We start from the raw sequence: 12,779 nt of genomic DNA on the forward strand, positions 1-12,779 counted from the left end.
GAGAGAGAGAGAGACAGAGAGAAAGGTCTTCCTTTGCCGTTGGTTCACCCTCCAATGGCCGCCGCAGCCAGTGCACCGCGCTGATCCGATGGCAGGAGCCAGGAGCCAGGTGCTTTTCCTGGTCTCCCATGGGGTGCAGGGCCCAAGCACCTGGGCCATCCTCCACTGCACTCCCTGGCCACAGCAGAGAGCTGGCCTGGAAGAGGGGCAACCGGGACAGAATCCGGCGCCCTGAACTGGACTAGAACCCGGTGTGCCGGCGCCGCTAGGCGGAGGATTAGCCTAGTGAGCCGCGGCGCCGGCCCTTTAGTCAGGTTTTGAAAACAGAAGTGTGACTTGAAAGTCTTCTTGATTTCTGTATGCTTGGTTTAATTTTCTTTTAAAGGCAGATGTTTCATTAGATGAGATTTCACTTGAGTCCTGCTGTGTGTTAGTCACTTCGTCTGTGAAGCTGTTCTGTTCTTAGCTCCATCTGGATAGATGAGGAAACTGAGGCTCAGACAGTTAAGTAATTTGCTCAGTTCACTTAGCCAGTGGTAGAGCGTGGATTTGCCCTCAAATTGTCTACCAGGCTTGACCGTTTAACAGATGCAATTTATTCTTCTTTTTCTGCATGCATCTCTTCCAGTTTTAAATTTCTGTGAATCGCATACATAAGTGTGTCCTCTTGCGTTTGTGCAGTACTTTCATTTTCCCCTCTTTTTATTCTTCTCTCAAACATTTATTATGTATTAGACCGAAAGGAGGCACTTTAAAGCATAGCCCTCTTCTGCATGCATTATATCCTATTTGTTTCTAACAGCTGACAGGGACCGCAACTGTAAACTTAGTCACCTGAAAATCAGTATTCTGGGGTGATAATGACTAATTTTTACAGGCCCATGTGGCTGTGTTAACTAATGAAAATTGAATTGCTTTTGTTTCTTTCCATTTTCTGGTGAATTGCCAATTAATAGTGCAGTGATCTAAAGGAAAGGAACGACAGAGAGGAGGATGAGAAATAAGAAGTATGAATATTATACAGATTATATTACCAGCCAATATTTTTATTAATTAACTTTCACATTAAAAAATTAAAAAAATTGAGCCGTGTCAGAATGTGAGAGAATTATATTAATGTTCATTATTTTGCTCCAGCCATCTTTTATGAAGGTTAACAAGGGTAAGGATAAAATTAAATATAATTTTAATTATTTTTTATGTATTTGAGAGACAGAAAGGAGGAGAGGAGCAGAGACAGAGAACAAGAGAATTCCCATCTACTGGTTCACTCCCCAGATGCTCACAATAGTAAGAGCCTGAGCCAGAAGCTGGGAATCTGTCTTTCACATGCCTGGTGGGATCTCAGTTACTTTGAACCATCACCACTGCTTTCTGCAGTCTGCATTTGTGGGAAGCTGGAGTTGGAAGTTGAGTCCAGGTGCTCCTTTGTGTTTTATGGGCACCTTAATTGCTAGGCTCACTCCATAGGATAAGATTTAAATATGTTTTCTTTCATATGATAGCTTTGCTCTACAAATCTTGAAGATCATTTATGCTACAGCTATTGGTTTCTGAATAATTTTATCTCATTTTTAAAAAATTGGTTTTTCCGGCACCATGGCTCAATAGGCTAATCCTCCCGGTCGGGGCGCTGGACTCTGTCCCGGTTGCCCCTCTTCTAGGCCAGCTCTCTGCTGTGGCCAGGGAGTGCAGTGGAGGATGGCCCAGGTGCTTGGGCCCTGCGCCCGCATGGGAGACCAGGAGGAAGCACCTGGCTCCTGGCTTTGGATCAGCGCGGTGCGCCGGCTGCAGCGCGCCGGCTGTGGCGGCCATTGGAGGGTGAACCAACGGCAAAGGAAGACCTTTCTCTCTGTCTCTCTCTCTCACTGTCCACTCTGCCTGTCAATAAATAAATAAATAAATAAATTGTTTTTTTATTATTTATTCATTTGTGAGGTAGAGTTACAGACAGAAATAGAGAGAAAGAAAGGTCTTCCATCTGCTGGTTCACTCCCCAAATGGCCACAATGGCAGCTGGGCCAATCTGAAGCCAGGAGCCAGGAGCTTTTTCTGGATTTCCCACGTGAGTGCTGGGACGCAAGCACTTGAGCTATCTTCCATTCTTTCCCAGACCACAAGCAGAGAGAGAGCTGGATTGGAAGAGGAGCAGCTGGGACTCCAACCTGTGCCCACATGGGATGCTGGTGCCGCAGGCAGAGGCTCAACCTAGTACTCCACAGCGTTGGCACCTTATCTCACTTTAAAAAAATTCATTTATTGATTTTTAACTATTTGGGGCCATTTAGATTGCATAAGTAGTTTGTGAAAATTTAGTTTTAAAATAATTGCATAGAATCTGGGTTCTTAACAGGATTATAATGCCTCTGGTTTTTATGTTAAATGAAGGACCTGGAAAAGTTTAAAATCCTTTTCTCTACATTTTTCTTTCTGTTGCTATAAGAAATAAGAGTAGATGAGAATTTGTTCAAGGTAGTCAGCAGTTTAGAAAATTAACATTTGAACTTTAATATCTTCATAATTGGTTTGTTCTCCAGTTAACTCTTTTATGCTCACAAAATGTAACCAGTTAGAATTTTCAAAATGTGTTTGCCGTTTTTGCAGATAAAAATAATTTGTGGAGCATATTCACACATTTTTTTAAACTTGGAAGGAGACGCTAAAAATGTGTTGATTACATTTGTTTCTGCCAAAATAGTTAAAACATTGTTGAGGAAATGGTCTCTAGAGGCAAACATCCTGGCTTGGAAATAATTGTGTGTGTTGACAAATTCAATATGGAATTCATTTTGCCTGACTGCAGAGTCAACGATGTGAATAAAAGAGTTTCAGCAACAAGACTCACCCTCTTACTAGCTCCTTGCATTCACTGCAGGGCAAGCACTATTCTGATCCTGTGTACCGGGTCTTAGTCTCTCAACATCTCTAGGAAGAGGTACTGCTATTATCCTCATTTTGCATAACAGGAAACTGAGACCCAGAGAAGGCACAGGGCTAGAAGCAGTGGGATCAGGAATTGAATGCCAATCACCACCCTCCTCAGACCTGCACCAATCTTCCTCCTAGGGTTAAACTTGCACTTGAATTGCTTGTGTGTGTAGGAAAGTCTTTAGTTCCACCTTTTCCAACCTGCTGCTCTTACTAAGACCTACACTCTTTCAAACAGATATAATCTCTATTATTTTTAAAAATCTCCCTCTTCCGTTTGCTGGCTCTCTCCTCAAATGCCCACAACTGGAGGTGGGGCAGGGCTGAAACTGTGAATCTGAACTCAATCCAGGTCCCCTATATGGGTGACAGAAACCAGATTACTTGAAACACCACTGCTGCCTCCCAGAGTTTGCATAGCAGGAAGCTTGAATCAGGAGCTAGAGCTGGGTATAGAACTCCAATGTTAGGTGCAGACATTCCAGCTGCTAGGCTGCATGCCTGTTGTCATGACCTTCATTTTTTTTTTATTTTTATTTTTTACAGGCAGAGTGGACAGTGAGAGAGAGAGACAGAGAGAAAGGTCTTCCTTTGCCGTTGGTTCACCCTCCAATGGCCGCAGCAGCTGGCGCGCTGCGGCCGGCGCACCACGCTGATCTGATGGCAGGAGCCAGGTACTTATCCTGGTCTCCCATGGGGTGCAGGGCTCAAGCACTTGGGCCATCCTCCACTGCACTCCCAAGCCACAGCAGAGAGCTGGTCTGGAAGAGGGGCAACCGGGACAGAATCCGGTGCCCCGACCGGGACTAGAACCTGGTGTGCCGGCGCCGCAAGGCGGAGGACTAGCCTAGTGAGCTGCGGCGCCGCCATGACCTTTATTTTTAATTTTAATAAAAATGTGAAGGTGGGGCTGGCACCGTGGCATAGTAGTTAAAGCCGCCACCTGCAGTGCTGGCATCTCATATGGGCGCTGGTTTGAGTCCTGGCTGCTCCACTTCTGATCCAGCTCTCTGCTATGGCCTGGGAAAGTAATGAAAGATGACCCAAGTCCTGGGCCCCTGCACTCATGTGGGAGACCTGGAAGAAGTGCCTGGCTCCTGGCTTCAGATCGGCGCAGCTCCAGCTGTTGCAGCCAATTGGGGAGTGAACCAGCGGATGGAAGACCTCTCTCTCGCTCTTTCTCTCTCTCTCTCTCTCTCTCTCTGCCTCACCTTCTCTCTCTGTGTAACTCTGATTTTCAAGTAAATAAATAAATCTTTAAAAAAATGAAAGGATTGAATTTTCATTTCATGACCTTTTTATACATGGCTCTTCCAATCTGTTGGAATTTTGTGTTCTTCACAGCAGAACATTTGAATAGTTATCATTTTTGTATCCAGAACCTGTATTAGAAGTCAGTTTTTGCTTCTGTAGGAGATGCCTTACTGATACAGGAAGCACTTGCTGGAATGTTGTAAGGAGTCAGTGTAGGTTTGCTGTACTAGGAGGAATGAGAACTTACAAGATTTCAAGTCAATACACTTAAATGTAACCCATGTCTTAACATTCACATCTGTAAAATTGGGGGTGACTACTTGTTTTGAAGATTCAGTGAGGTCCTATTTGTACTTAGAAGACCGCAAGGTGCTTTATAACTTCTGTGTCATTCTTCTGTAGAAAATAGGAAACATCTTGTAACCATCCTCTAAATAGACGAGCTTACAAGTTTTCAGAACTAACAGGACATTTCTTTCTCTCCTTACGACACACAGCAGTCTGCATAACCAGAACCTTCCCCATCCGTCCCCACTGTGATCCTGCCTTCTTCAGTTTCTCACTCACGTCTTCAGCAGATAGTTACTGAATACCTGTCATGTGTTTCCTATGTTCCTGCAGTTCCAGAGTTAGCTTAAAAGTTTGTCAGCTGGGTGGAAAGTTTGTCCCCTGAGAGGAATCAAGTCTTCTTCTTCTTCTTTTTTTTTTTTTTTTTTTTTTTTGACAGGTCTGACTGTTTATTGCGGGCAGGGGCTCAGGAGCTCTTGGTGGGGCGGGTGCGCTTCCTCTTCACCATCACAGGCTTCTGGCTGCGCAGGATGGCGCTAGCTCTGCGGATGACGGCCATGCGCAGGTCGGGGCGGTACTTGTTCTTGCGAATCATGTGCCGGATGCTGCTGAGCGTGGCCTGGGCGTTCTTGTTGATGGTGGTGCGCACGTACGAGGTGGCAGGCTTCCGCTGGCCGGATCTGCGCTTCATGACCACCACGACGCCCTTGCCGTTGGCCGCCGGCTCCACGCCCATGGTCTTGCGGTGGATAAACCCTTGTAGCGGAACGAGTTGCGGGCCTTCAGGTTGTTGGGCTCCGTGTTGTACGTCTGCTTGTTCCTCTTGATCAGGAAGCTGGAGCAGTTGCGCACGACCATCCACTGCAGGTGCGCGGACATGGCGGCGGCTCCTCGCGCGGAGGCTGCCGGAAACGGAAAGAGCCTTTTTTTTTTTTTAATTTATTTATTTGATGGGTAGAATTATAAACAGAGAGAGAGAGAGACAGAGAGAAAGGTCTTCCTTCCGTTGGTTCACTCCCCAATGGCTGCTTCCGCTGACACTGCGCTGATCTAAAGCCAGGAGCCAGGTGTTTCTTCCTGCTCTCCCATGTGGGTGCAGGGACCCAAGCACTCCACTGTGTTCCCAGGCTACAGTAGAGAGCTGGAATGGAAGAGGAGCAACCGGGACTAAAACCTGGCACCCATATGGGATGCCAGCACTGCAGGCAGAGGATTAAGCGAGTGAGCCATGGCTCTGGCCAGGAATCAAGTCTTGAAGTCCATTTTAGTTATTCCTTCCTTAGTGTGGATATGTCTTTTAGGCATTATTTTTTTTTTTTTTTTTTTTTTGACAGGCAGAGTGGACAGTGAGAGAGAGAGACAGAGAGAAAGGTCTTCCTTTGCCGTTGGTTCACCCTCCAATGGCCGCCGCGGCCGGTGCACCGCGCTGATCCGATGGCAGGAGCCAGGAGCCAGGTGCTTTTCCTGGTCTCCCATGGGGTGCAGGGCCCAAGCACCTGGGTCATCCTCCACTGCACTCCCTGGCCACAGCAGAGAGCTGGCCTGGAAGAGGGGCAACCGGGACAGATTCCGGCGCCCCGACCGGGACTAGAACCCGGTGTGCCGGCGCCGCTAGGCGGAGGATTAGCCTAGTGAGCCGCGGCGCCGGCTTCTTTTAGGCATTATTGAGAGTACTGTGATTTAAGAGAGGAAAGAACCTAGTGAGGAAAATCTTGTATTAAGGGGAAAAGGCCATCAATTAAGCAAGTGCAACTAGAGGATGAGGAGGGTGTTAGTGAATCCCAGGATCCGTTCACATGAGAAATCCAGGTGTGCACCTTCCTTTGATGGTGCCTGGTGCTCTTGTGTGTCAGCTGCTCTGCCAGTAGAGAGGCTGGGACACTCCAGTGGCAAGAATATTGACCTCAGGGGCTGAGGCTAAGCTGGGGGATGCCCCTTCACGGCTTCTCTCTGTGCAGCCATTTTCACAGCGGCGAGTACACTGCTGAGCCAGAGGAAAAGTTAGTCTGAGTTACGAGGATAGAGTCCCTTCCTAAGTGTTAAGGAGAGATTTCACTTTTTTTGTAAATTCTGTACCAGAATTTAGGAGTCTTAGGCTTGCATGTTAGGCATCCTGCTAGTATGCTGTGAGGCCCTGGCTCGTCACGTCTCCTCTTTTCCTCCAAGCTTGTTCCCCAGTGAAGTGAGGGAGTCTGCCAAACGGCTCTGCTTTCTTTCAGTTTGAATTCCCACAATTATTTTGTTTTTTAAAAATATTATTTGCAAGGCAGAGAGAGTGAGTGAGTGAATGAGTATAAGCAGCAGAACTTATTTCCGCTATTTCGCTCCCACAATGCGACAACTACCAAGGATGGGCCAATCCTATGCCAGGATTTGGGTGAATTCCAGTGGTTTCTTAATCTTCACTGTATTTACAGCCTTCTCCAAGTGAAATACTTAGTTCTGTGAACTTCAAAGATGTTGCCTTTTCCATTGTTTCAAATAAATTATTTAAATAGTAAATTTGATTTTAAATCCTTTAAACAAATTGTTAAACCAATGTAAAAGATCAAAGTTGCATTATTTGCCTTATATAGAAGAATACCATGCATATACTAAAAAAAAGTGAGTAAGGTTGCAGGGAGTATCTGAGTCAGCGTTGGAGTTGGCTGTTCTTGTGTACTTACTGCATGCCACAACCATGATAGCATCTGTAAAAATAGTGTGTTCCTGTTGCCCAGTTGTCTGGTGCCATTGACTTTGCTCAGAGGATGTCACGTTCACAGATTCAGCTGACTAACACCATAAGGTTGTTGCAGTTCATTTAGAAGTAGGTGGGTCATTTAGCAATGACTGTGAATGAAATCAGTGTGCTGTGGGATAGGATACGTTGGCTTGCTTCTTTCATTGATAAGACGTTTTAAGGTTGCATACTATGTGAGGTTTGCGCATTTGCTTTAGAGAAATGATTCAGATGAAGCACAATTTTTCTTCTTCTTCTTCTTTTTTTTTTTTTGACAGGCAGAGCGGGACAGTGAGAAAGAGAGACAGAGAGAAAGGTCTTCCTTTGCCATTGGTTCACCCTCCAATGGCCGCCGCAGCTGGCGCACTGTGCTGATCTGAAGCCAGGAGCCAGGTGCTTCTCCTGGTCTCCCATGGGGTGCAGGGCCCAAGAACTTGGGCCATCCTCCACTGCCTTCCCTGGCCACAGCAGAGAGCTGGCCTGGAAAAGGGGCAACCGGGACAGAATCCGGCGCCCTGACCGGGACTAGAACCCGGTGTGCCGGCGCCGCAAGGAGGAGGATTAGCCTATTGAGCTGCAGCACCGGCTGATTTTTCTTCTTGACATTGGGTTTACGTGTGTTCCTGTTGCCCAGTTATCTGGTGGCATTGACTTTGCTCAGAGGACATTCATGTTCACAGATTCAGTGCATGACCTCTGGGTTGGTTGACTGAGGCTTTAATCATTGGATATTGTCTCAGCTCTGCCGAGAGGTGAGAGGTAAAATATGGAGTAAGGGGGCCGGCGCCGTGGCTCACTAGGCTAATCCTCCGCCTTGCGGCGCTGGCACACCGGGTTCTAGTCCGGTCGGGGCGCCGGATTCTGTCCCGGTTGCCCCTCTTCCAGGCCAGCCCTCTGCTGTGGCCAGGGAGTGCAGTGGAGGATGGCCCAAGTGCTTGGGCCCTGCACCCCATGGGAGACCAGGAGAAGCACCTGGCTCCTGCCATCGGATCAGCGCAGTGCGCCGGCCGCAGCGCGCTGGCCGCGGCGGCCATTGGAGGGTGAACAAACGGCAAAGGAAGACCTTTCTCTCTGTCTCTCTCTCTCTCACTGTCCACTCTGCCTGTCAAAAAAAAAAAAAAATGGAGTAAGGTATTAGTGTTGTATAAGGAACAGGTAATGTCAGAAAAAGAGAAGCCAGTATAAAGATCATGAGTGTATTTTGGTTATTGGCATGAATTATTTTTTAAGGCTCATGTTAGTGTTCAGTGTTTTCCTTTCAGTTTTTGAGATTGCTTACATGGACTGAAAAGGTAAAACACAAGTGGGAGACTTCTGTATTCTCAGCCTTGGATTCTCAACTATGAAAATGACTTTATACATTGATATTTACATTATGGTTTTTTATGCTTTTGAGTGCCCAGAATTATTTAGGTGAAAAAATACCCACCAGCAAAGTTTCTAATCCAAATGATTTTAAGGACTCCCTGTCCAAATGGTTAGATTTTCTGAGCATTTGTTTCATTACCAGGAGGATCAACACTTTTAGGATCCACGTTCAGAGAACTTGCTTTGTAACCTCTCTAGGTAGTAGCTAAAAATGCTTTGTGTTGTGTATTTCTATTATCCAGGACTGTTTTCTGTAAACCACCTTTTGTCAGGGCTCTGGAAAATATTTTCACATGATATAAAAATCTTGCAGACTCTTCTTTGTAATTTAAGGTTGGAAGATATTGAAAAATACATACAAATAGAATGGTGTACAAGGTGGGCTAACCTTTCTTGCTGTCCTTATAGTGGTACCACCACACTCTGAATTTTACTTTATAAGAGGAAATAATATTTCCCTCACTAACTTAAGTGACATAAAGATTTGGCCTATTCATGTTTGTGTAAATGCAAAAAGTATATAATGATTGAGAAGTTTTTGTGTTAAATCTGCTCTGCAGACCAAAAAAAATAAATAAATAATAATAAATTTAAGCAGAATCTGTGATAAACTAGTTACTGAAATTTAAAGTTTAAATCAGATAAGCCAGACAGAAAGTGTATAAGGAATCTTAGTTATTTGAAAAAAGAAAATAAGCCAAAAATTGGTTTTGATTGTAAGTAGAATAGCAAGCTCCTAAGAGACAGGCCACAGCATAATGGATCATACCCTCAGATTTCCATCAACATTGAGACTCAATTCTTGAAGGAGGTAGAAGTTACACTGAGCCCAGTATCACTCCAGGACTGTGTCCTAGATGGGGGTTGACACCGGAGGAAAGATTGCCCAGGATTAGAAAATGGAAGGACCGGGAAAAGGCCTTGAGCTCGTCTCTGCATTGTGTTTCTCTCATTAGACTCTAAGGTCCCTAAGGATGGTTTTATAACCCTTGCCTGTTAATGGTACAAGTAGACGTTTGTGAATGTTCGTTGAATGAATGAGGCTGTGAAAGAGGAGCTGATAGATGATCTCTCGGAGTATCTGTCACTCTTCAGCAGTCTCCTATTCACCACTTTTATTATCTTTAGCAAACAATCTAATTTCTGCTTCTACTAGAAAGATGGATTTGTAAGCAAGAACTCCCTCACTTTCTTGTAAGTCATCTCTGTTCAATTGTAGTGGAGTGATGGGGATGGAAGCCAAATCACAGTAGGTAGAGGACTGAAGATAATAAAGGCTGAAAAAATAAATAAATAAATAAATAAGAGAGGAAAAAAACCCAGAAACCCCCTCCTCCACACTTTTTTAAGTTGCTTAGCTGAGAAGGAGAGGGATGATGGCAAATGAAGAGGGAACTGAGTTTATGAGGGTTATTTATTTTTTACATTTATTTTACGATGAAAGAAACTTGGGTATTTTAAATACAGAGAGGAAAGACCCAGATGAGAAGGGATAATTGATTCTGTGGGATCCCCAGGAAGCAGGAGCACAGGAGGAAGGGAGGTTGCGTAGAGGCAAAGCTGTACAGGGAAGTGAAGGAGTTCTTAGTCATGAGGCTGTTGTCTCTGTGCAGAGGAGATGAGAGTGATTGTTAAACGTAAAAGAAGAAGTGGTTGAGTAGGGAGTTTTTGGCAGCTAGTGAAGAATTGAAAGTGATATTGCTAGAAGTGGAAGAACTGCCATGTGGGGCACCGGAAGGATTTCTGGGTTTCCTTGACTAGCTGAGATGACGGATGTGGAGTTTGTGGTGGCAGCAGCCCACATGGGGGTGTGATTTTCTTTCTCAGTAGGGCTTCATAGCCTGAGGGAAAGAAGACGTAGAGCTGGACTGATCAGGATGGAGGTCTGGGTGGTTGCCGGGAAAGCGCAAGGGGTGAGGGAGTTGAGGATGTTAGTGGTTCATGTAGCACAAGACAGATGAGAAAGGCGGAATGATAGGAGAGGTCTCTAAAGGAAAAGAAAAATACTCTTCTGTACAACTGAGAGAAGATTCTTAGCTGGACCAGATACCATTAATGAAGGTCAGATTAACAAGAGAAAAACAAATTAATTAACCTGTGCATTTTGTATGAACATGGGAGACACTCAGGGAATGCACAGTTCTCCAAGAGGCAGCTTTGAATTACAGTTTACAGGGCATCTTCAGCAAAGAACAAGTTTTAGAAGTGACAAGATGAAGGGAAAGGACTTTGGGCCTCTAGGAGTGACAGCTTGTGGGAGGGCAGACAAAAGTCAGAAAAAGGCTCCATGGTAGAGCTTGTTTACGTGGATTCCTCTAGTGCCATGAACAAGCTTTATAACCTTATATAAAGGTTGAAAATTATCTTCAGTGATTAACTTTTACTCTCCTCGATGGGAAGGGGACAAAATACTTTTAGTTTTGTAAATTTGTGTCCTGCCAGACAAGTAGAGGGAGGCTAGAGAGCCTTCTGTATCTGCTGCTTCTAATTTCCTGTATCTCTCTCTCTTTTTTAAAACTTTCATTTAATAAATATAAATTTCCAAAGTACAACTTTTGGTTTATAGCGGCTTTTTCTCCCCCATAACCTCCCTGTCACCCGCAGCCATCCCATCTCCCACTCTCTCTCCCATCCCATTCTCCATCAAAATTCATTTTAATTATCTTTATATACAGAAGATCTACTTAGTATTTACTAAGTAAAGATTTCAACAGTTTGCACCCACACAGACACACAAAGTGTAGAGTACTGTTTTAGTAGTACTTTTACTGTTAATTCGCATAGTACAACACATTAAGGATAGAGATCCTACATGGGGAGTAAGTACACTGTGACTCCTGTTGTTGATTTAACAATTGAGAGTGTCATAAATAATTTCCTTTATCTCTACAATCCTTCCTAGTTCAGGTGGCATGTTCTAGTCTGGCATATCCCCTCCTTGCCTCCCAGATAGGAAATAAACATATCAATTCACTTGTTTTTCTCTTGTCAGTCTGTCTTTTGCTATAGGGGTCCTCCCAACAAAAAGCTTCTGTTCTAAGAACTTAATGAGGTTTGAAGAAAAAGAGTTTTTTTGTTTGTTTTGTTTTTGTCCCCCCCACACCCCCCCACCCCCGCTATAGTTCATGGATTGGAACAGAATTCAGCAGGCTAAGGAATATGAGATGTTGGTGAAGCCAGATAATTGGTTTAGCTAGAGTCAGAGAATGAAAGTGCCGAACAGATAATTCCTGTCAGAAGTTAAACATCTGAAATAGACTAGTTCTGGATCAAGATGATGAAACCTAGCACATAGGTGTCTGAATGTCAGAAATGGGGAGGAGGAGCCGGTGCAGTGGCGCACTAGGTTAATCCTCTGCCTGTGGCGCTGGCATCCCATATGGGCGTCGGTTCTAGTCCCGGCTGCTCCTCTTCCGTTCCAGCTCTCTGCTGTGGTCTGAGAAAGCAGTGGAGGATGGCCCAAGTCCTTGGACCCCTGCACCCACATGGGAGACCGGGAGGGGGCACCTGGCTCCTGGCTTCGGATCGGCGCAGCTCTGGACGTTGCAGCCACTTGGGGAGTGAACCAGCAGAGGGAAGACCTTTCTCTCTGTCTCTTTCTCTGTAACTCTGCCTGTCAAATAAATAAAATCTTAAAAAAAAAGAAATGGGGAGGAGACAAAGGGCTGTGAAGGTGGGGTGCTATGTGGAGACAAGGTTTGGGCTTCAGGGTACACACACAGCCACTGCCCAGACCTTTGGGGACATGTGGAAATCATTTTTGAGGAGAAGAAAAAGATGTTAAAGCAAGAGTTGTCTTATAATGTCCAGATGAGAGCTGCCCAGCCACAGGCAGAGGTTTGAAAAGAGCTGGATTTGCACTATTGAGGCAGGTAGAATATATCTGTGTTGCCTGTTGGCCTGTTGGGGTCTGTGACTTGATTTAAGGTAATAGGGAAGTCCCGGGATCTAGTACAATGGCAGAAACAGTGTAAGGTACTGAAGATGTATGAGACTCTGCTTATCATGGAGTAGATATGTCTAGAAAGATTAGGAAAGATGGCAAACTGGTCAGGGGAGACAAAGCAGATGAAAACTGGGCATGAGGCTCAGTAACAGGAAGAACTTGAATTTGGGTGGTAGCCAACAATGACCTGGATATGAGGCATGAGGGCTTCAAGTTTCCAAAAGGAACTGTGGTATAAAGTGTTTTGTTTGTTTTTGATGCTAGCTGACAAGT

The 12,779-nt window shown here is 45.0% G+C and overlaps 1 protein-coding gene and 1 pseudogene across 39 annotated transcripts in view; one reads left to right on the forward strand and one right to left on the reverse strand.

Annotated features, from left to right (window-relative positions):
- Positions 1 to 12,779, forward strand: part of DST (dystonin) — a 486,283-nt gene that overhangs the window by 261,678 nt on the left and 211,826 nt on the right. The gene's annotated exons all lie outside the window — the stretch shown is intronic.
- Positions 4,868 to 5,388, reverse strand: LOC100345686 (large ribosomal subunit protein eL28 pseudogene; annotated as a pseudogene).

Source organism: Oryctolagus cuniculus, chromosome 5 (assembly GCF_964237555.1).
Source record: "Oryctolagus cuniculus chromosome 5, mOryCun1.1, whole genome shotgun sequence".
NCBI classification, from domain to species: Eukaryota; Metazoa; Chordata; class Mammalia; order Lagomorpha; family Leporidae; genus Oryctolagus; species Oryctolagus cuniculus.